The sequence below is a fragment of the Colius striatus genome, chromosome 10 (genome assembly GCF_028858725.1).
Source record: "Colius striatus isolate bColStr4 chromosome 10, bColStr4.1.hap1, whole genome shotgun sequence".
Taxonomy (NCBI): domain Eukaryota; kingdom Metazoa; phylum Chordata; class Aves; order Coliiformes; family Coliidae; genus Colius; species Colius striatus.
In genome coordinates, this window is record NC_084768.1 from 15,281,207 (window position 1) to 15,306,235 (window position 25,029).

Below are 25,029 nucleotides of genomic sequence, written 5' to 3' on the forward strand. Positions count from 1 at the left end.
ACCAGCTATAGGCTTAAGGTTATGTATCCATAAACCATTGAGCTGGGCTAAAATATTGTATATCACTCTGAAGCCAAAAATAAGTTGCTGTTTTTTTCTTTACCCTTTCTATTATTGGCCAAAGCTTGTGGCTTAGATTTATGTAAAATTAAGTTGGACGCGTTTTTCCACATTTCTAATTGTTTCTTCACCTTTAACTATTATAATTAGAGCTGTATTACAGATGAGGGAGAGAAAAAGGTTAAGTACCAGTACATTAAAAATAAAAAACCTTCTTCAAAATGTTTCTCACAGAAAAAAAAAAAAAAAAGAAGTAAAGCACAGGTTACGTGAGAGTAATTGGTATAAAAGTTTTATTTATGGTAACATTGGCCAGGCTGTATAATTCACCTTAAGCTGAACCATTCAAGTCCTGTAGTCTGTATCTGACAGAGGGTGTGTAAGTGTCAATACATATATAACATATGAATAATCCACCATTTATCATCACCAAGTATGTAAGGTGTTTCATCATCTGTCTCCTTGTATTTATGCTTATGATCTATGTCTTGAAGTTGTCCTCACCATCTCTACTGCAGTGATAGCTGCACCAACAATGCAAAGGGGAACCCTCTAAGAGCAGTCTAGTGGTGTCTCCATCTAAGACTGTTCCAAATTGTTGCTAGAAAAAAACAGAGAAAAAAAAATACATATATAAAACTAGAACAGGAGGTTATAAGGTTGATGCTTACTATTGATGCTCAGTTCTCATTGAAATTAAAGTAGTTATATATAGAATTTGGTCATGTTCTCTTGAAGATATTAATACAGTTCCAATGTGCTAAAAGTTTAGATGTATCATAATAGAAAAACAGCTAAAAAAATACATTTAATTGCCATAAAATCACAATGTAACTCATAAAAGTACAATAACATTTTAAAATATGACAGTCTATGAAAACATAAAGTAGCTAAAAGAAATGTTTTATTGGTATGTCGTAGCCAGTCATTGAATGGCTTATTAGCTTAACATATCAAAGCAAGATAAGTCTCCTGAGAACAAGATTTGATTTTGCAGATCCTAAAGCATGTATGCCATTAGGAATTAAATCTGGAGTGGTAAAAAAAAAGTCCTAATGATAATACTGGGTGTACTGTATATTGTATGTAAAATATATTCTAACATTTTATGTAGAGGACAAGACATGAATAATAAAAAAAAAACAAAAACCAAAAAACAAAAAGAGATACATTTGAAAAATAAAGGAAATCATAATTTATTCACATGATAGTGCAACTGGGATGCTGTATGCTGGATAGTGACTGTCAGCAACTAGCAATGTTGTTATTTATTTTTCATTCTCAGTTGTGCCTTAAAATATTCATATCATTATTCTCACTAACTCTACTACAGTTAAAAACTCTGGTGATCTGAATGGTGGTAAAGATTGAACACTTCCAGGGTTTAGAAGAAAGAGATTACTTGCAGGATCTAGTTACAAGTGCTTCTACATTGTCTTTGTATCTTTTTTTCTCTGACAAATGGCTCACAGGTATTCACTATGTTAGATGACAACCATAAGGCCTAAAAAGTTTTCTTACAGGAATCCATTTTAAATTATACTTTAACCATTATATTTTATTGAGGTTTGTTTAGAGATTGCTTCTTGAAGACCTTTGTATGTCATAAGGACTATATTTTAGGATAATGCATACAAGTGTGTGAAGAATTTGAACACTGAGTATAGGAGTGAGTAATCAGTCAGATTTGAAGGAAATTTACTCTGAAGAAAAAGTAAAACAAAAATCTACAGAGAATTTGGGACCTGATATGCAATTGGAAACGTCTGGTCTCACAGATTGAAAATGAGTTTCATCTCCTTTGGACAGTAAGTAACTGTCCTCATCCTCTCCACCTCTTACACAGTACAAGACTTCTTAGTGTGATTCTAAATTGAAATCCCTAAATTCTCTAAAATTCCCTCTGCTTTTCCATGCTTCCTAATTCCTCCTGTTCAGGAAACTGTTGTGGAAGAACAGAGGACACATAACAAGCTTTAACTAATTAATTAAATAAAGTATTAGCATTTGCACTCCTTTATCAGTAGTTCCAAAATGAGATAAGTAAATAAAGTTGCAGCCTAATTAGACTGTATTCATTTTATCTATTTCTCCCCAAGTGTCTTGGACAGTTGTACCTTACAAAACATATATCAGAGATGCCTAAAGATTAAACGCTCATTAGGGAGATACTATTAAGCATGCATCTTTTTGTATGCCATACAAAAAAACTACAAGATGCAGTTTCATGACTCCTTTTGTGACAAAGCACAAATAAGGTACTATAGAACGAAAAGACTGAGCAGAATAAAGATATGTTGCCTATCCATTGTTAACACGAGATATTCCTCCAGTAAAAAAAGCAAGGTAGTCCCACATGGAATCTTATTATTTATGCATTATTACCTGTCACTGAGACACCACAAGCCCCAGTTTTGATGATGTTTTTGTTATTATCCCTGTTGTAGGGGTCACGTGCCTATATAAGAATCCCAAATTTCACAAAAAAAAAAAGAAATGCTTTTGCACTCATTTTGGGGTGAGAATTGGTTATCTAATAGCAATATGGGATTTTCATAGCAAAAGCAACATCTCAAAAGTGCAACTGGCTCACTCTACAGAAATTCACTAGAAAAAAAAGCTGTATTTCAAGCACTTACCGTGGCTGCTGTTTCAAAAAGCTGTGACTAGCACCTTATTTCATCCCCAAACATGTCATTTTGACTCATTCATCAAAAGCACTTACTTCAGTCTCAGCCATCTGCAAAACCATTTGAGATTATCTTGCCAGAGAAGGAACCTTCATATCCTGCTCAACTTGAAAAGCACCTTTGCTCTTTATATACCGGAAGGTAAATACACTATAAAAATGCCAAGGCCTACCACAGTTCAGCCATTTGAGAGTCTCACGAAGAAAAGGCACATAGAGAAACTGAGTAGCTGTTCTCCGTGAACTTTTCAAAGAATGCGAGAACATAATTCTTGCTTCTCTGAAGTAAGTCATCAGCTCACTCCTAATTCATTCCTCTGTTATGGAGCAAATCACTTCAGATAAAGTATACTTTAAAAAGACATCAACAGCAATCCCACTCCTCAGCTGTACTGTGAATCTTCTCAGCAGACAAGAGCCATGCATGGCCGTTCTTATAGCACAGTGTAGCATTTTATATTAAAAGTAAATGGCAGTAACAATACAATTTAAAATTCCTTTCATTTCTCTTACTTTGCAAAGCCAAGGATGCACAGATTTGAACAATGTTCCTAACAATAAAGCAAATACCTAATTGAGTTCTAGAGCTATCATCTTTATAGTAAATCTTATGTCTATGTTGAGTTTTCACTACTCATGAAGATAAGGATTCCTACCAAAAAATGGTAACAGATGCTTATATTTATCAGCATTAGCAGATGCCACTTTATTAAAGACAGCACTGAAATCCTTGAGTTTGAATTTCATAAAATTTGTTAAGGAAATATTTTTGAAAAGAAAGGGAGAAACTGTGTTTTAATGATGTTCACATGTTTCCCCAAAGAGTGAAAGCTGATCTGTGCAGGCGTCGAAAGAATTACATGATAATTTCATTAAAGTGGGGGAGGGTATCTACACAAAACGCTAAAGCAAATGCTGTTGACCTCCCTGGTAAGAGACTGAAAGGGAGCTTGCTCTGGGAAGCCAAGACTCTGCCTCTGCAACAACTAGGTAGGCAATGGCTGTCTTGGAAAATTTATGTTATCATTTTATTTATAGCATATGTCCCCTAAAATCAAACAGTTTTACTTTATGCTATACAAATCTTACGAATAATTAAAAAATGTAATGTGACGGTTCAGCAATGCTGCAGACATCAATGGTATTTTCTAAAATGGATTATGAATGAAAAGAGAAAAAAATGTCCTGATACTGATTAAGGCTTGAAGATAAAAGGTTAATCAAAACAAGACTTTGCCAATGCTTTCTAGAAACTTTTTGTTTTAAGGGGAAAAGGTAAAAGTTGAAACTTTGTATGGAGCCTACTAATTAAATTATCATTTATCCCAAACAAGTCTTGCAGTAACAATAAAGACAATCAGATGCCAAAATAAGCGTTATATAGTATGAGTAGTTATGGTCAGAGACCTATAACCCAAGGGTTTCTTTTGGATATCTATCTTTTTCTCAAACAGGGACACAATCCTACTTGCATCTTTTGCTCTAGCTAAGCATCTTCCATTTTCTTATTGGAAGCCATATGACATACTTCCTGCTCTTTAAACTGTGGTGGATTTTTTTTTTCTCCGAGAAGATATTGCTGAGCTGCCTCCTGCAGAAATTTATATAATCTCAAACCAACTAAAAGAATGAAGAACAATTAAACCTGACATTGTAGTCCCACAGAAAAGTTTTACCAATAGATAGGCTGATTTAAAGAGGAAGTGCCACCTTCCTATATCAAAGTTCTAATTTCCCATGTTAAACTCTTTCCTCTTTCAAATATAAAATTTGATCCTTGACATGAGCAATACTACTGTTGATGGGGTGTTTGCTTCTCTAATTTCTTCCCCCTAATTAGAGAAGTTCAAGTTAGATTTTTTTTTTTTTTTAAATGAAATACAAATGGGCAGAAACAATACATCTGTGAATTCACTGTTCATTATGCATGGTTTGTACAAATGCATATTTCAAAAAGAAAGTCATTAAAGTAATTCTGCTGTTCAGTTTTACAGGTCTTTGTGACAGTTTAAGCAATAAAATGGTTTAATCTCTCTGGATTGCAAAAGCAGAAACCCCTGACAAGGACAGGAGATTGACAGAATTTGTAATAATATATTTTTACTTATGTCACATATTTGTAATTTCAAGGACATGATTCACAATGACCCTATTGCAATGTTATGTGGGCATTGTTCTAAACTGATTTACATTAATATCTACAGGAGAGTTTTCCTCTACTAGAACTGCTTCAGAGTATATGCTTGCCATTAAAATTCTGGTCACAGATGTGGGTTAAAATATCTCTAACCTTTACAAATGTATTATGTGGCACTACTGACATAGCTTTTATTGCAGATAAAATCTATAACAAATTCTGTGTGTGACAGGAGAGGAACATGATTTTGTATTAAACTCAGATGATAGAGATGCATTTCTTGCTTGTACTTCTAAAATGTTTTGGATATAGTAACAATAAGATAGGTTTTCTACCCCATTGAGGTTAGAAAACTGTTAAATCTATACATTTATGTTTAGGTTTGGTATTTTAATATTTTTTTTCTTAAGCTGACATTCTGAAAAGGACATAAACCAGTGAAAATATTTCAACTAATTTCCATTCTTGGTTGAATTCCTCAAAAGTAAACAAGAAATCAGATTATTAGGATGGACTATCTAACATCTATCATTGAAACATTGCCCACATCCCTCTGCTTCTTTTTCCTAGTTTCCACTGGTATTCGTTCATATGTCTAAAATCATCTCACATTCATGCATTTATTTTCTAAGTACTTTTTGCAAATCCTTCCTTACAAACAGCACCCTGAACATTGCTTCAGCTTGCTCTTACATGCAGTAAAAAGGTAACACTTTCCTCTCCTTATAGTAACAGCCTCCAGTGCTTATAGTCACAGTATTATCATCCTGGATATATTCATACAAGAAAGTTGCATCCATCCACAAACAGAAGGTAAGCATTTGAACTAGTGGTTAACACATATTATTCCCCAAAATTGTTTCTTTTTCTGCAAGAAGAGTGCGTTTTTTGCTTGTATTAACTGAGGCTGATTCCACACTTGTTGCAAAATGGTTTCTAGAGGATGACAGTTTCCATTGGTAGTTATACCTTCTGTTATAACTCTGTCATTAAAAATGGTGAGGCTGTCATTGTGCAGCTGGAGGAGAGAGTTTACTGTGGATCAAGACCTAGACATTGTACATTTATCATTTAAGCCAGAGACTTAACTGGCTTGTTACAAAACATGTTCTTTAAGATGAACATGTCTTACTGATCACAATGAAATAGTCTTACATTGCACAACATAGTAGCTTGTGCCTATATTAACAGATTCTCTATGTGATTATATTAATACAAAAGCTTCCTACTTTTTTTTCCCTTTTTAAAGAAAAAAAGGTCACATAAAGTGACTGTTGCAGCTTCAGCTGCCAGGGTAAACTCATAAAATGTATTTGAATCCCATATTTACTCCCGGAGAGAGGTATTTCTCTGGTAGTGAACGATCTTTAACTAAAACATGTTTTCTTTGGGAAAAGAAATTAGAAAATGAGGTGAATTTAACCAAACAATATTATAAAATTAATTATAATAAATTAACTATTAGTGCTTATGATATCTTTAGTTTCTATTCCAAGACCTATCAGAGAATATATAAGAAAATCTCATCCCAGACACAGAGTTGTACAACAAGGATGTTGTTATGCAGTTCTGACTTGAAAACCAACGCCAGGGCTCTTCAGACCTGTCTAAACAGGTATGTGTGGACTGGAAAAATATTCATAGTGGGAAACGACAATTTCATTCAGATGCCACCAGATCTATGAATCTTTGAGTCTCGAGTAGTTCTTGGTATCTTGGACACATAGGAACAATCTAGGGTTATGGATTGCACACTCAAGGAGGAATAAATTCTTTGAAAATTGACACAATTGTCCACAGATCCTTAGAGAAGTAATTTGTATTGACAATAATGAAGATAGAAAGAAAATTGCACAAAGTTTTGATATTTAGCAATACTTAGCAGTGAAAGGATGGGGGGACGAGAATCGAAAAACAAGCAATGAAAAGGTGTAATGGGAAGTTACAAAACCACTGAGTTTTGGATGGGATAAGGGGTAGAACTTCGCTACCTAAAATGATACACATCTGATTTTGAAGGCTTCCAGTGCCTTTTTTTCATATAGAAGGGAACTATTTCAAAAAGGAACTCTCAGCCCATAGTAAATAAAAAATATATGATTTTCAGCACTGATGCATTGCTGAGTGTGTACTGCTCAACACTGTTGACGAGACAGCAGTAGTTCAGAGCTAAAAGAGTAACCTCAGAATACAAGCAGAAAAGTGAAAGAAACCACTCGGTGTCTTTAATTGTTGTGTCCTTTTTATTTAACCCTTCCTCCGTGCACCAGGAATTTGTCACAGTAACTAGAGACTGGGTATTCAAGTGTAAGAGCTGGGATATGGCCCACCACTGAGTTGCCATCTGCACCTCTACACTCACTACACGACTGCTCTGTGTCAGCATACTACTGAGAGCTAAGGTATAGGTCATGATAACAGATGCTTTGAGCCCATAAGCCGGTAGTCAGTTCTTCCTAGTCCTCCCTCAGAGATAATGATGGCTTGTAATGTCTTCTGTTCCTAGCAAATGCTATGTTAAGTATGTACATTTTGACATTCTGATACAGACTTTCCCATCAGGAAACGAGTGAATTAAAATTGCTCTCAAATTGCTTCAGTGTTTCAAATTATTTATTTCAGGAGTTTTCAGCTCCTCTGAACTCAGACCAATAAGGTAGTGAGAGAGTTGTAAAACAAAATCTTTGGGAAATGAAGTATTTGACCGGTGATAGCAATGAAAAGTTTCTTTTGAGAATTGCAAGAATGTGAGGGTCTCCTTGATGGAAAGAGGATTATGTAGATAAAAGGTCCTCAACCTTGCTACTTAATTTTTTCTGCAACTCACTTAACTAATAAGATTATGGGAACAGACACCACTTTTTGTTGTTGTTTTAAATTTGTTTAATTTAGTCATGATGCTAAATTATTTCCAGAATCCTACATGGAGTATGGTAACTTGAGATGTGCAGACATACAGATCAGGTGTTTTCTAAATACCAGATTTCCCTATTTGTAGAATGGGAATAATAATGATGTTGAAGCTACTTTTTTGAGAAATTCTAAAATTTGAGAAAAGCTAAAGAAAAGTGCTAGATAAAGAATATACATGCATAATGTTTGTATTACAGTACATTTTAAAAAGTGTTTATATAACCATAAAAATAATAACAATGATCCTAATACTGTTGCATTTAAAGTTATATTTTATTATCTATATTATTAATATACACTTTAATATCAACACCAAAAACATGATGAAAAACACTCTTAAGATTCTCATTTACTGTTGTCACTTTATGTCAGGTTCTAATTCCATAATGAATTTTACATCATATTCACAATAATGAATATATTTCTCAGCAAATAAGATGTACAAGATTCTGGCTAGAAAAGATTAACTAGTTTTGTATAAATTTTAAAATGTAGTATATTTCTAATAGAATAATTTTCAGTATACATGAGAGGAAGGTCTTACTGTAAATTATATCTTTCTTCTCCATGTATAGTACTTTTACCAAAAGGAGAGAGAATTTACTTCACTTCAATGCCTTTTTCAGGGTGCTGAACAGAGAAAGATACATTAGTATCAGTCTAAAATTATGTGGCAAAGAAGATAGAAATATGTTATAAATAAAATTCCAAGCCATTTCAGTCTTCACTGTCATTAAATGACAGATCAAAAAATCATATAATGTTTTTTCATCCTAAACAATTAAAAAAAAAACCCTTTTAATATTTCATTTTGCTCTAGTAGTATAAAATGCAGAAAAATGTTGCTGAATTTCTTTATTTTGCAAAGGCATAATTCTATTTCTTAATTCTAAAAAATATTTTTATTGCATTTTTTACTTGATTTTCAGTAATCTGTTTCTTTTAAGTGCAGTCTATCTTTATAGCAACAAGAACAAACTCAGACAGATCTGGACGTGTGACATACCATTGAAGTCAATGGAGCTGTCTCTATGTGACATAGATTTTTCTTTCCGTCTCTCCGTTTGTCATATATAGTCATGTCAGTGTGATTCAAGATGAATAAGCTCTCAGCAGAGGCCAGATTCTGTGAGGTGCTGAGTGCCCTAAATTCAAACTAGCTTCAGAGGAAGCATTCATTACCTCCTAGTACATCTGTCTCTAAATACACTATTTCCATATATTTCTCCATGATTACCCTAAGAAAGATTTTGAATAGTACAAATATTGAGTTTAGCCAACTGCTAGTGTTTTTTGATAGATCTGTGAAAAGTTGTATTTGACTCTTTTTGTTTGTTTTTTACAGCCTTTTTCTCTCCACTCCTGTCTCCCACATACACACATAACAACTTTTGTTCATGTGATTGTTCCCACTAAATACAAAATGGGCTCTCAAGGTCTTTAGGAGGGTAATATGCCGCACACAAAGGCTGACTGTATGCATAGTGCATGGATGTGCCTCCTTCTCTCAGTGTTTGTTTTGGGGCAGGTGATATTTATGTTCCACACAATGCTTTCTTTTTGCAAAAGTAGAACCCATCTGCTTCTAACTGTCATCACCTTGAAGTAGTCCCTGTCATCATAAAGGAAAATACTAGCAATAAACTTACTTCCCTTCTCCCGGAATTGAAATGTTCTTTTCAAGTCATCTCACAACAGTCAGTGTTCACAGCTGCCCTTCCTCTGAAAGCAAATTTTTCAAAACTTGCTAGCAATATCCAATAAAACTTTACAAATTAATATTCCCATACAGTGAGTTTTGGAGCTAAATCCATTAACGTAGCAAAGGCTTGTTTACAGATAGAGATAAGGGAAAGAAGCAGAGCTCGATTATTTCAGTGTAAACAAGGACTGGCAGAGAGAGGTCTGCTATGTAGCCTGAAACAGCACCTAGACGTGACGCAACTGAACTCAGCTTCTTCCAGCTACTCAATGCAGTCATAAGAGACAGTCTGACCCCAAATAATCCAATTATATTTGCACTGATAAATACATCTAAGGATTCTAGGTGAGAAAAAACTAACATAATCCTGCTCACTCCTTCCCAGGATTTTGCAAGGAGTGAGATATCTGCATAATTCAGAACTCCAGAAAAAAAACAAAAAAAAAAGTGCTGGTATTGTAATAAAACCATGAATATTAATAACAGGACAAGGTATGCAACAAAAAGTCACAAGAAGATGACACAGCAGTGGAAAGGTGGAAAAGCATTATACTCTTCATGGAGTAATTTCTTTGCATTACATAACCCAGTAGAAGAGGCTAAAGTGGTTCCTTAAAGTCCATCTTCAATATTGCTTCTCTGCAAAAATAAATTTGATGAATTAAAAAGTAAGATTTGCATGAAAAATAGGATTGCCTGAACTCACAAGCAAACAGAAAGTAACCCAGAAAGATTTCTTTAAAAGCCAATTTACTGATTTGTTTGACCTTATTAGCTCTTCTTTAGCAATTTCACTGATTTTTGCCCATCTGTTTCAAATCATCTTCAGACTTATACGGAACATAGTTTGGTAGTATGCAAATGACTTTTAATGAAAAAGAGTTTCCTGAAGGCAGACAGAGAATTGAAAGATTTAATTCATCCGAGTGCTAAAATTCATGTCTGCCCAAACTGTTTTCATTCATTTCTGAAAGGGAGAAGAGGATTTGTATTGCTAAAACAAGAAGTGAGAGGAGTAATAAAAATAACTTAGGAAATAGTACAGCCCAATCAAAAAGCAAAAAAAAAAAAAAAACACAAACAAAATAGCTAGGTTTTCTATTCAAAACTCCTGAGATGGGTTTCTCAAAACAGTGTCAACACAGACACCAAATTGTCACTAATTATAATGGTAAATGGGTATCAACATGCACTAGCTGTTTGTGAAAAAGATCTTAGAAGAAACGTGCTCGTATTTTACACTGCAATACCAGGACTGTTCACAATACTCACCTTCAATAAAAGTTCACAGATCCGTTTAATTAATCCATCTCCTCTAGAAACTTATTATTGTTTCTTCACAGGTAGAACTTCAGCCTGAAGATAAAACAAGGGGTTACCTTCCGTAACTTGGATCACTCTTTGAAGGAAGGGCTCTTTCTCTCTCTCCCCCTTTTGAATATATAGATAGTTAGAAAGATAAGCCTATGTTTTATTAACATGTTCCAGGTTTAGCAAGGAATTTAAAATTCTTAGTCTATAAAATATATTTATTTAAATATATATGTTTAATTTTATGTACTGCCTACAATTACCCTGAAATTACTGGAAACCGAAAACAGGAAACTAAACAATAGCCCAAGCCTTTAAGGAATCAAGGTATGAAATGAGAATATTCTGAGTTGAGTGTTATTTAATATACTTGATTATTGTATTGTTCCTGAAATTAACTGCCAAATCTCAAAATGGTACTTGCGAAGTGAACATTTCACATGTTAAAATACTGCATTGGTAATTGTGGAGAGAGATGAGATAGTTTTATGATGTTGGTACAAATACTAGTGTTTTACTTGACTAATCTTATGTTGCACTGTATGGACCAAGACCAATAGTCTGGTGGGGAGGATCAAAGAGGGAAAGAAACAATATGAACTAATACCAGGAAAATACCAAATGTCTCCAAGTGAATCAGTCACTGGAAATGCCTATCTGTCATATTAGCAAATTTCTTTTTTCAATTACAACGGCAAAGGTCAGAAAATGGTTAAGTCATTGTGCAATTCCTAAACTGTAGATCTACAAAGGGCAGTGAGCAGCCTCCCATGAGAGAACAACCTGATGTCCTGGGTACAAAAAGTTGGAGTAGGAAGGAGAGTTAAAATGGCTTTTGGAGGAAGATGTAGGGGAAGCCTTGATGCAGGTAAACAAGCAATGACACAGAGAGGGTGATTTAGATCTCATTACCACTCAAAAAGTGAGGGAATTATCAGATATCCAGCAATTAAATGCAGAAACAATAATACTTTATTTACAGACAGAAGAGATACTTTTCTAATGACAATAGACTGAATCTTTTATCTTCTTGATGACATTAGAGTCATAAGACACGAGTGGAAGAAGTCTCAAGTAGTTTTGAAAGTACAGATGCACTTGCGTGAACACTCAACAACCTCTTTTCTTTCATGGAGTTTAGAAGATGTGATTTGTTTCAGTCAGTCATTCAAAATAAAAGATGTGATAAGGCTATATTGAGTGTCATACTATAATATCAAACCACATAATCAGACGTGATAACTACAGTTTTAAAGAACTCAATTTCGATACATAATCTTGAATACTAGTAGATAACAGTTAAAATAGAAGGTTCATGAAATTTATGTTAATCTTGATAAAACATAAGCTCAAATTGAACAAATTGAATGTCTTAGATTTTTTTATTTATCATTCATTAATACACAAGCTATTTTTTAATTCTTTCTTGCTGAACTCATTTATATATATACAAATTTTCACTTATAGACTTCAAAGAGCAAAATTTCAGGCCCTTTAAAAATGTAACGTAATTGTTGCAAGGAAAAGCTGTCCCTCTGAGCTGAATAATAAAGACACAATAGTTTTATGAAAAGAAAATTAAAATCTAAAATTATTTTTGTTTCAAACAATGAAAAAAAATGTATATTTAGTTTCCATAGACTTTTGTACTATTTGTTTTCAACTTGCTTTAAAAAAGTATTGGAAAGCATATAAGAATACAACTCTTACTATAATCATTTTCTCATATTGCCTTTTTTACCTCTGTAATTATGTCCATGGGTGGAGTCTATGGTAATCTACCTGATTCAGTCACTTGATATCTTTGGTCATTTTTGTTTTTCTGTGTGGCATTCCTCAGAGTCCTTTTTGAGCTCAGAGTCTTACAACATGTAAAACTATTTCTCATTATAAACTCAGAGGTTCAGTCAGTTAGCATAATTGTGCATAACATCATATCTATATGAAGGCATTCTGTCTTTAATATGGAGGTGTGTCGTGTCATTTTATTTCTTTCTTCTGCTTTCTTTTCTTGCTATCTTCTACACTCTTTTTTCAAGAATTTCTTAATTTTACTAGTCTATATTTTAAAAACGGTTAATAGAATTATACCTGATCTTTAATTAATGAAACTAAATAAATCTCATGTCTGACCATGTCTTGTCTTTGGTAAAAAAATGTGATTTGTTTTCTTTTGAGCAGGATAACAGACTGCCACTGAAAAATGTGTTGAGGCCATTTATATGCAGATGATCTGCGGTCCTGCTTCTTTCAGTAGGTGCCATAAATTAGCATTCAAATTTTGCTACAATTTTGTTGTGAGGTTTTTTTTGGTCATTATTCATATCAGATGTATTTAATTCCACATCAGTCTCAGTTGTTCTGCAATATGTGCCATATTGAACAGCTTTTTAGCTGCCACTGATGAGTTTCACATTCCTTTAGTGTGAGGTTTTAATTCTACTAACACTTTTGTTAATAAAATACATTTCACTTATAAAAATTAAATGCACAGCCTGTCTATTGCCCATTATACTATATAGTCTTAGTTTGGATTTAAGTGTCACCCTTCCACTGTAAAGATTATTTTCCACATTTTGGCCTAACAGGCACTCTATGCTTTGTATGAAATGTGGGAGAGCTGTTATTACAAATATATTAGTATACATTAATAATAGTTTCAATGTCCTCTGGAATGTGCTATTTTATTCCTTTTTTTTCTATTACTATATATACTTAAAACACATTTTTTACTATTTCTTTATGTGAGGTATCATTGCTAAACCTCAGACTTTTCAGAGCATTTTGGTTTTTTTTTTTTTTTTGGTACAAATTGTGAAACTACTTCAGAGATTCCCTCAAAATTAAGAGAACACTCATACATATCTGCAAGCATCCAGAAGAATTAAAGTTATATAGGAATTTACCAATTAAATGGTTTCATACCAGACACCAACTTTCTTTTTTTCATAGATTGTACATTTTGTGAAAAACCTGTAGAACATTTTTTTTTTCAATTAAATTTTTGTTGGGATGTAGATTCTCATCTTCTGAGTGGATTTCTTTAGAGGTGAATTCTACATACATGATATAATATCTCCTTGGCAGATTAGACTTGAGCTGTCTCCAGGTTGAAACCTAGAGTGGTTACTGGCTATGTAAGTTGTTTCTGAGGTGGTTTGCTTTTCCTTTTATGAAGATTTTGGTACAAAAAAAAAAAAAATCATTGGAAATTGAAGGTTTAGTTGTAGATTTCCTGGACCTATAGACTTTTTGATAAAGGTCTCTACAGAACAGGCCCTGCGGACAGTAGTTGAAAAGCAGCGGTATCTACCTTACAGGGTTAATTGTTTGCTTTTTTAAATTAATAGAATGACTTTTTTTTTTCTATATGATTTACCAACTTTACAGCTTCTCAATGAAGACTGTATTCTCATCAACATCTTTGCTATTATCAGTGAGTTTACATGAAGCAGAACAATGAATATAGTTCCCATAGTTACATACATGAGACTGGGAAAACAGGATCCAAAACTTGCAGTTAGTTGTGCCACTGCTACATTTCTTCACCACTACGGAAAGACCTACAAGGGATCAAAGATTTCTTCAGAGTCTTCCTTGGAATCTACAACACTTTGTTAAAGTTCTCCAGTTTAACAAAGCAGCTTTTCTCAAATATATTTCTTCAGCCAGAAAATCTGACTAGCTTGGCCTACTTCAAAGGTTTCATTTAGAGGGTCACCAAGGATCTGGTTTCCTCTACTTTTCTCCTTAGGAAACCAGATCACAGGCTCTTCTTTCTGGAATTAATCAACTCTGGCTCTGCTGGTGGTACTTCAGATAGATCCTTTTGATAGCAATTATTTGAGATATTAGGAGTTTAGTTCTAGATTATGCATGAATTTATGACAAGTAATGAGAAATCTAGGAGCTCTTATTTTATCAGAGTGTGTTCAGCTTTTGTTGATGTTCACATCTGTCCATATTGGAAATGGGAATAAGCAAAAATAGCACCAACAGCAATCATATTCATGCTTTTGCACATTAATCTCACTTTGTATGTGCTGGACTTTCTGGGATGTGATGCTGTCCTATCAACGTGATAGGCAGGTGTTAGAACTTATTTGGCTTTTCAGCCCTTATAACCATGATTGGTTATTTTCTGATTTTCCATTGTCTAATCAACAGAGAATTGTTAACAGATTGTAAAATTGCAGAGCAAGGATGTTCATGTGGATTTAAGTAAATCAAAAAGGCCTCTTTTCTGAGTAAATCAAAATCAAATCTCTTGTCAAATTAAAAAAAAAAAAAATTTATTTGTCTATTTTCTCTCATCTTTTCTATATCCTCCATTCTGACTCTGCCTTTCTCTGTGATCTCAGTTGTGCTAACAAATAATATGCTTTTCTCATTTCTTTTGCCCCAGTAATATTTCCCTGGTAAATTTCAGTCTTGTCTTTTCCCACTACATTATCTTCAGTGTTCCTTTTCTTAGTTATCTTGGATGGAGAACCAAACAGATTCTGCACCAGATGCTAAAATAATTGTTTTATCTATTACATAATCTTTCCTTGAGACATGTTTCAAAATCAAGGGTAGAATTGGGAAGAATGCAAAGTGTGTCTATGGACAGTCTATTCTGAAGCGTGACATATACACCATTGAATCTTCAACAGCACCTAAGACACTGATTGGCACTAAAAGGAGAGAAGAAGACACATGACAGGTCACCAAGTTCAATGGAATATATTAAAAAAAGGAATATATTAAAAAAGCAGAGAACAAAAGGCAAGGAATTTCTTGAGTTTAGTTTTCTAATTGCACAGGCAACCAGGTGATTTCTTTAACAAAATAATAGTTATCCATGAAAATATAGTTAATATATTTATGTTACACGTACTGCAACTATTTGGAGTCTGGAAAAGCTTTCTAATCTACTGTTTAATTAATACATTTATAGACATCAGCCATATTCCCTTTCAGCTTTTTGCTTAGCAAAAGCAGCGAAGCATTTCACTTTCCTCCAGGAGTTATGACTGCCAACCACTGCATTTGAACCTCTCTGCAATTATTACAGTTTTAGCATGTTTTCTTGACTTAAGTGACCAAAACTGCACAGAATTTCAGATAAAGCTACGCTCTCAGGCCTGTGGATGGCATGAACATTTTCTTTTATCATAGAAAAGTATAATGCCATCTTCCATGCCTGTGTATAAAATACTCGGTTACATGTATTTTGTATAATAAAAAAAAACCAAACTAGTGACCCTTTATTGAAATGACATTGTTTCATAGCTTAACAGAAGCTACAGATTTCACACTTCTTCTATTTATGCCTATTTATTTTTAAAAAAGTATTGATACCAAGACTGATTTTTGAGGATTCCTGCTAGTAAACGTCCTGCAGTGTGATGTTGCTTCTTTCAGTACTACCTGTTACCATCTATCCATTATACAATCTCTTATCCACTTTACAACTCTTCTCCTAATCCCCTGTTTCCTATGTGATGCTGTATCATATGCAGCACAGATATAGATAAGATGTATCACAAATCCTTTGTCTAGAAAATCAGTTATCTTATTAAAGAGAGATAACAAATTCACTTGGCATGATCTATCTTTAGTAAATCCTTTTTGTATGTTATCCCATTTTCTATTTACCTCCCTGTCTTCAATTATTTTTGCCTTCAAAATTTCTTCTAAAGCAACTGAGTTCAAACTAATGGCTTTGTAGCTGCATAGGTCTCCCTTTTAGAAATGGGTAATACATTTGCTATTCTCCAGTGAATTGATATCATGTCTGAGCTGCTTCCTACCAGCTTTGGGATTTCATGTTCCCTTTCTTGTCAGAATTGTGGAATTGAGTTTATTTGATATTTCTCCCTGTCCTGAGTGCACTGTGCTTCTAGATTTGCTTCCAGTTTGGTAATTTCCATCATCGTGACTTCTTTCCCATTATCCTATTTCCTCCCTGGTAAATATTACTGAAAATGCACATAAAGCAATCATTTTTTAAATTGTAGATAGTATTTCCATTTACTCCCTCTTGTACTGAAGTCCCACGTTTTATATGGTGTCATTTTATTTGCATGAAGATCATTTTCTTGTTTATTTTGATATCCCAAACCGAATTGTAGTTCGGTTTGACTATTGACAATTTTCACTTTGTCTTATATTTTGACCTTTAAAACACATCTGTTTCTGTTGATATGTGCTTTTTCTTTCCCCCTATGCCCTACATATCTATAATAATCTCTTGAACGAGTTCTTGTGCATGGAATAGCTTGACCACTTTCCCACACATTCTCTCCCCATCATCAGGTACACATTCCACATAGCTTTAACTCCTTTGAGTTAAAGTAATTCCAAGGCTCTTTCACATTCAAGGTCTTTAATAGATCAGTCTATGTAATTTCACTAGCAAGACCTTTTAGGTTATCAAAATTTGCCCTTTGAGCTGTAAAGCCTGATTTTTACTGATTGTTCCATTTCATTTAAATGAGCTTATCACGTGATCAGGTTTTGGACCAGACTTCTCATACTATCTGTATTGCTCATGAGAACAAAGACAGTAATAACTTCATCTCTTAATGTCTGCTGACTGTTGGGTAAATATATATATATATTTGGCCCAAATGTATTCTGCTTGATGTGTGCTATGTTTTCTTACTTGTTTTTCATCCATCAGATTATTAGAAGGCATTTACACAAGGTCACTTATACTTTCTTCATAACTTTCCTAGGTAGCTTGTACAATTCGATATCATGGTCCAAATATATAATTTGTATTTACCTTCTCTTTCCTGATCATCCACTGTTACTTCCTCAATTATAGCTCAATTTTCACTGACTAATTTTTTTTCTTGTTCTGTACCATAAGAAAACATGAAGATGACATGAACTTCTGCCAAAGTTTCCTTGTATTTCTTCAGGATCTTTTTTTAACAACGTGGATCTCAGTCCCAAATATTTCCATGGATATTCAGTCAGATATCATTCTCATGAGCCTTTACTTTTTGGGCTTTTTCTCTCTACCTAAAATGAAATTATTTAATGTCATCATCTTTGATTCATTCCACTGGGAATTTCATAATGTCATTTTCCCACTGTGAAGAAAATTGAAAAAAAAAAAAAAAGTTACTTCACTATCCCTGGCAGAATCCTTTTCTGCTTTTCCACCCACATCCCACATCCTCCTTCTTGGGAAATGACCTCACATCCTTTCTGCAGAACTGATCTAGTGAAACGTAGTTGTTTCTTTAACACTGACTCCCAGTTCATATAGATACTATTTTTCCACTTTGTCTATTTTACCTTCTGTTCATGGATAATCCTGCCTTTTATCCTTCTCTCTTCACAAACTTCTCTACCATTCTCACTCCTCTTTGGATCTTGTAATTTTTGCTAAATCAACTTTTCCACTTCCTTTCTACCTTCTGTTTTAGCTTTGTAATTTACTTTTTCCATCTCCCAGATGGCAAGCATATTCTTTAGCTTTCCTCTGTTTCCCAGACTGTTCTGTTTGTTCTTTTCGTTGCAGGCTTTCCTGACTCACTAGTCTCCTCTGAGCTACCTCTTGTACAACTTCTCACTCAACAAGTGTTCGCAAATCCCCAGTTGTCCATTCAGTTTGCATTTTCTTACACCATTTCCTCAAATTCACATCCTCATTCAACTTTGCCTCCAGGCACATCTCCAGTAAGGTCTCCTCTTCATGAACTTTAGCAGGTGACACTTCTGGCTTTCATATCTTTCCAGAGAATAAGATATATCTCACAGCTTCTGCATTTAGTTAATATTGTCCCTGTAATTTGTCTCAAACCCTCCATAACTGTCTCAATTCATGGTCATTTCCTCTTACTCGTACCTTTAAGGGGAAAATCCCTCTCATTACTAGGTATTTATTTATTTTCCTGAGTTTCCCTGCTGCCTGCAACATATGGATTGGTACAACTGACTAGTTATGCCAGTATCAGTTTGGCACTCTGTAGGATTGAGGAATGTATTGCAGGGTGCAGAGTAATAAGAGCAAATTTGGTTTGCAGTTCATCTTTTTCAAAGCAAGCTATCATCCAGAACATGGCTTTCAACAGCTATTAAATATAGGTCTGCTAGTGAGACTCGGCTTCTGAGTGCACTGATAGAGTCAAATTAACCTGTTATTAAGCAGTGAGCCATTACTGGAAAAAGAACATGCAAATAAATGCTAAATAAAATTAGGGATCCAACATGGAAGTAAGATATCACCAAAGAATATGATTGAGAAGTTCTGAAGAGTGTACAGCTAAATATTCAGATTAGATAGTCTATTTCAAGGATCCTTCCCCTCTCATAATAAAACAAACTCCAAAATATTCTCCAGTAAACCATGAGCATTTCTCAGAGGAACCACTTTATAAAGCTTAGAGAGATTCCAATAACTGTGCCACACAGCATTTCTTAGAATACCCAAATATATTCTCCACTACTTTGTCCAACATCTATATGATCATTTATCTACTAAAAAATTTACTGTAAATGTGATTATTTCCAAGAAGCAATTTCTGATGACTAGATTAAGTATAGTGTTTTCCATATATTCTGCTCAGATAGGGACATCATTCTGGAATTTGTGGTACGGGTAAATACTGTGAATCTACAAAGAGTATTCCTAGGGCTTTACCCTGCAAAAGTGAATTGGGATCAGGAACATGACAGATTCAAACATTGGACTCAATTCGATCTGTAAATGTGCCAGAGATAGAATTTAGCCCTGATTGTAGGCTATCTTATGGTGAGACATGCTTCTTACAAGACAGTTCAACTGTTTTAACAGCTAATTTAGGACACTTTGTCCCAAAAAATCACACCAAATCATAACTCCCAAAGAATGTTAATTGCATCCATTCTTCTTTCAGTCAGTGATGGAAGGACATGTGACCAGTCATTCTATTTTCTTTTAATGACTTTTGGTCTAATTTTTGAGCAGAATGAATACAGGCAGAGGTTCAAAAAATTCTATACTATGATATAAAAATAACTTATTTAAGTACTCTAAACAAAAGAAACAAAGTTTAGCTCAGGTTCCTCTTGGATTGGAAGCAGGTTCAAGAGGGTTGAACATACTCTCATATTTCGCTAATCAGCTTAAGTACCGCATTTAAATGAAATCAGGAATGTGCAACAGGTAATATTTGTGGTATTTATGGTAATAAGGGAGAAATTCTGAAGTAGTTGAATGCAAATTTTTTGTCTCTCTTTTGTCTTGATAGATTTTAGATAATGTGGAAAATACTGGATGGAGCACACACCATTACCCTGTCAGTGATCTTCCTGCACAGAAGTGCTTTTAATGCTATCTTCCCTTAACTATTTTAAAGACACTTGCACACTCACAAATAGTAAATCTGTCAAATCACAGTTGGAAATATCCCATCTCCATTTGTAAAGTTATGCTGTACAAAAAGTTTCCATGTTTAAAAAAATTAAGCAACATTTACCGGATTTATAATATTTTGAGGCTAGCAGTATCAAGTCCTAGCTAGCAGTATCAAATCCTAGCTACATGACAGACTATTAAGTCCTCATAGAAATCTGATCAAATGGACTATCAGAAGCTGGGAGGGGGGTGGGGTTGCAGGAGGGAAAGAGGGGGGGAATATGCTTTAATCTCGACCATAACGATAGCTTTCCCCATGTTACAGCTGTGACATGAAGAGGGAGCTGTAGCTCTTCTGAGACACAGCTCTGCCTGAACCAGCGTTTCCAGCCAAGCGCCCGATCTCTCTCCTTCCTCGCTCTCCTTCACTCTCCTCTCTTCTTCACTCGCTTACTTACTCTTCCTTTTTTTGTTCTTTTTCTTTTTTATCCCCGTGCCCCTGTGCCAGTTAATTTAAATGTATCTGTTCAAGTGGAGATAATCCATGCAAATCAGAGGCACTAGCTCCCAGTGCTTGATTCACAAAGAGAACTCAGCTTCAGGAGGTCACTCGTTCACAGCTGCTCCTCCCATTATATTTTTCCCTTATTGCAGAACTGCTGCATGTATACAGTGACTGAAACGACTCAATTTACTGCAACTGCTGCTTGGTTTTGCTCACAACTTTCTTTAAAGGGGGACTTACCTTCTATCAGTCTTACTAAGGTAGGAAGTCTGATTCTTCTAAAGACATGTAATGTCTCTAGTGTTTACTCATTATCAGATCCCACTATAATGATGCATATTGTTGTCAGCATTAGGTCTTAATAGAATTGCACCAGGTGACTGATGCTTTTGTTACTTGTGTGTGTAGGTGCAACTGTTTAAACGTCTATTTTACTGTTTGTTTAGCCAGCTACATGTCCGTCTCCCCCCTTCCCCTCACCTCCCCTCCTGCCCCCCGGTTTTCTTTTGCTTTTCATACTGGCAGGTAAGATCTCAGCACAGCAGCTCTCTGATCTACAAGTGTAATCTTCAGTCAAGTTTGTTTTCTTTTGCAAATGTTTTCATATCTTTATGTAAGTTAATGCTGTGCAATGTGCTCCCCCCCCCCCCCCCCCCCCCCGCTCCCCCCAAAGGCAAGCAGTATCAAGAAAGCCTTCTGTCCTGAAACCTTATTAAGGTACTATCTTTGGAGCTGAACAAACTGTTGAAAGGTTTTAAACAAAACTAAAAAGATCTCTTTTTACTTTTCAGTGTTGTAAACAAGGAAACTCCAGGCCTCACTGCAAATAGGTCTGTCATAAACTTAGACCACAAGATAAACATATAGTTAATAAAATTGCCAGCAGAAGAGGCGAAATAGAACCCTCACAGTTCTCTGTTAATATCTTTTGTTTAGAAAGACTGGACAGGCTGTGCTTGCTCTGCAAACAAAGTGCAACTCAGAAACAACTATTTGAATATGATTCTTTAAAAAAAACTCCTTAAGTAAAGGAAAGTCAGGAACTACTTAGTTACATTCTAACTTTAAGCATATATCATATGAAATATTGAACTAATGCATATGACAGCACATACTGCTTTTATGGAAGCAGATGGTAAATCTTGCATTTATTTATGTATGTTTCTTTGAATCTGTTGTCAGAATTTAGTGATGCAAGTTATTAACTATAAAAAGAACTTTGGATGTGTTAGTTTGCAAATTATGGATTTTAAAAGTGTCAGATTTTAAAAATATAATTATTCTGACTTACATTGTCTCACAGTAAAGTTTATATCTGTTGTCTTGCACAGCTGGAGTTAAGAAATTACAATTATTAGGTTTGGAGCCACGCTGCTTCTGCGTAGATTTACTGTCTAACTCACACAAACAGTTCTATGAAGCTTTAGACAGAGTTTAAAATTAAAATTTAGTTGACCAGACAGGATAGAGAGACACAGATATTCTCAAACATATCCTGTCCAATTTCTTCAAGAACACTCTCTGAAATAGACATTTTTAGATAACATGCTTCAGGAAAGAGTACTAGCTCACAATATTCAGTATTTCAGTGCCTAAAACCTGCATCTTTTCTCTTTGGTACACAGTCTGATTTTTGAAAAAAAATATGTTCTGGTTTTGGAATACAGTACAAACCTAGAGAGCCTTGCCATTGTTAGCATAAAGAAGACATCCACATAAGTATTACTGTACAGAGGCCAATCTTTCTTTCTCTGGCATTTGTTTGGTTACTGTACATAGAATTTAACAGATAAGTATCTTATGCTTCATGGCATTTTGGAGATCCTATTGGTATGCAGGTTACTCTGTGAGTATGGCAACTGAAAAAAGAAATATGTTTTATAGCAGTGTGTAATAAAGGCCCTTCACAATGATGTAAGTGGAGCCTGACCTTTCTTTCTTATCCTGTAATTAGAATTTTTATTAACTCTTTCAAGTACAGAGATTTTCAAGTAAATTAATATTACTTTGGGAGCACAACCATGTATTTTGATCTATGAATTTTAAAAGTAAAACTTTAGAATCCTTTTTAGACAGAGGAAAAGAAATACATTCTTCTCAGCAACTTGATCCATATAATTAGTTTATAGAAAAGAGAGATTTGATACAGGCATCTTGCCCCCCTCCCCCCCCAGAAGAGAGAAAAGAAGAAAAAGGAAAAAAAAGGAAGTATCTTTAAAAATGAATTCTTTCACTTTATGAAAGAAGAGGGGAATGAATTTTAGAGAAGAGAGATGAACTTAGGGAAAGACATTAAGGATCTTTTGTCTGAATGAATTTCTGGCCAGGATAAAGTTGGGAAGTAAAGGTTATCCCTGTGGAGTTTAGCAATATACAAAGATGAGATTAGATGAGTCACCACTGGAGATACGAAAAAGAGAGAAAAAGACCTTTCCAAGGAAGATTTGCTGTAAGTGAATTAAAATATTGTTGCAGCAGACAGTTATTTCCTGCTTCTTTTCCACCTTTTACCCAGTGACCAATGTCTTACAGGGACAAAAGTGTTCCTTTGTGAGTCATCAGCAGCATTCATATACTTACTTCCAAATTATGTACTCAATTCTCCTTGTAGGTTCATGAGGTTTACCTGACATAATTTAATTTAATTTCTTGATATACAGAAATAGATGAGAAGAAATCAGGTGTTTATATTATTGAGGCCTCTGAATGTATTTTCAGTAAACTCTTAAAGGAGTCAGTTTCATTTCAGGCTACTTTATACTATACAGTTTTCTAAACAAGATTGTTGGAGTCCTTTGAGAGCTAATTCCTTTTTTGTATTGGTGTGGTTTCTTCCTCTGCCTCTGCAAACTTACCATTGCAATAGTAACTCAGTCAAACATCTTCTCAAGATAAGTTACCTGATACTCTGCTGTAGTATGCCTTGCAGCAGAATCTATAGGATGCAGTAAAACTTGTAGCTGTATATTATGCATGGCTCTTACTCCCATCAGGCTCTTTTCTACTGGTTTTACAGAAGACACTTTAAAAGATAAATTATCATCTTAAAAGTATGCTATAGAGATTGTTAATAAGGTCCAACCAAACTTCTTAGAGGCCTTAGCTGGCTTCAGTACTAAGCATGTACATTTGCTGAACTATACCTTAAAAACGTTCTAGAGGAGGAAGAAAATTTGGAAATCCTAAAAAGTGAGAAAATGCACAGCTATAAACAGGAATTCCAATGCTTAATTAAGTCCTAGGTCAATGATTTGTCATTATTATTTTCTGTAATTGCACAGAAAGAATACATTCCCCACAGCTTCTCATCAAATTCTGTACACAATTATATCATATTCTCCTTTTTTATCGTTGCCTTGTACTGTAAAGTAGATTATTAAAATGTAACATTGCACAGTACAGAGCTCACATTTTTTTGCAGATAAAACGTGTTTATACCTCTAGGGGTTAAAAGCTGAATCAGATCAGTAACTTGCCTACTGACAGCCTTTGAAGTTGCTCCCTATTTATTTATTTATTTATTTTGGTCTAAAGGTTTAGATTGACATCCTTTTATATGTTTGGAATTCTTCAGCAGATGTAAAATGCTTGGTAATGACTGAAATTAACCTGAGGCTTTATATATCCATCTTCCCCAGGAACTGAACTGAAGCTTTAGTAATAGTTGACAATTTTACACAAACAACTATTCTCATGAGAACATTTAATTTCTCTGTCCTGTTTTACTCCCTTCTTGATCTCCAAAGATATTTAATGTCAAGTTTGACCATTTTTGTTCCCTGTCTGCCCTGTACCCATTCTGGAGACTCTACATGAACATTTTCACAGATGAAATGTACCAAAAGAGGGGCAGATAAAAAGAAAATAAGTGGAGAGGAAATGAATCTTTAAATGGCAAGTCTGTGAAACACTGAACATGGTTATCTGACATTAAGTCAGAGAGTGTTATCTCTTGAGGAGAAATGAGCTAGAGCAGTCCACACAGGAAAAGTAATTGTTGCTTTACTTCTGTCTGTTTATTTGGGATAGCTTGAACTGTCTCCCACTTTTTTATTTCGCTCTGTGTGAAAAGATTAACTATTACAAATGCAGACAGTAGGCATCTGACTCAAAAGGAATGCTCGTTTGACCTTTAGACACAAAATATCTAATGGAAACAAAAATCTAAGAAACCTCAAACATCATTGAGTACAAGAAATGTGGGTTAGTAGAAATTCAACACTTTCAGAAATAAAACTAAAATAAATCACTGAAATCACTTGTTTTGATCAGCATTTACTTCTCCATTCCACATCAGAGTATAAGGCGCTGAGATTTTGTCCGGTGCACCTGAGACAAAAGATCTGTGGCAAAGTTCTGCATTAGTTTTAACAAT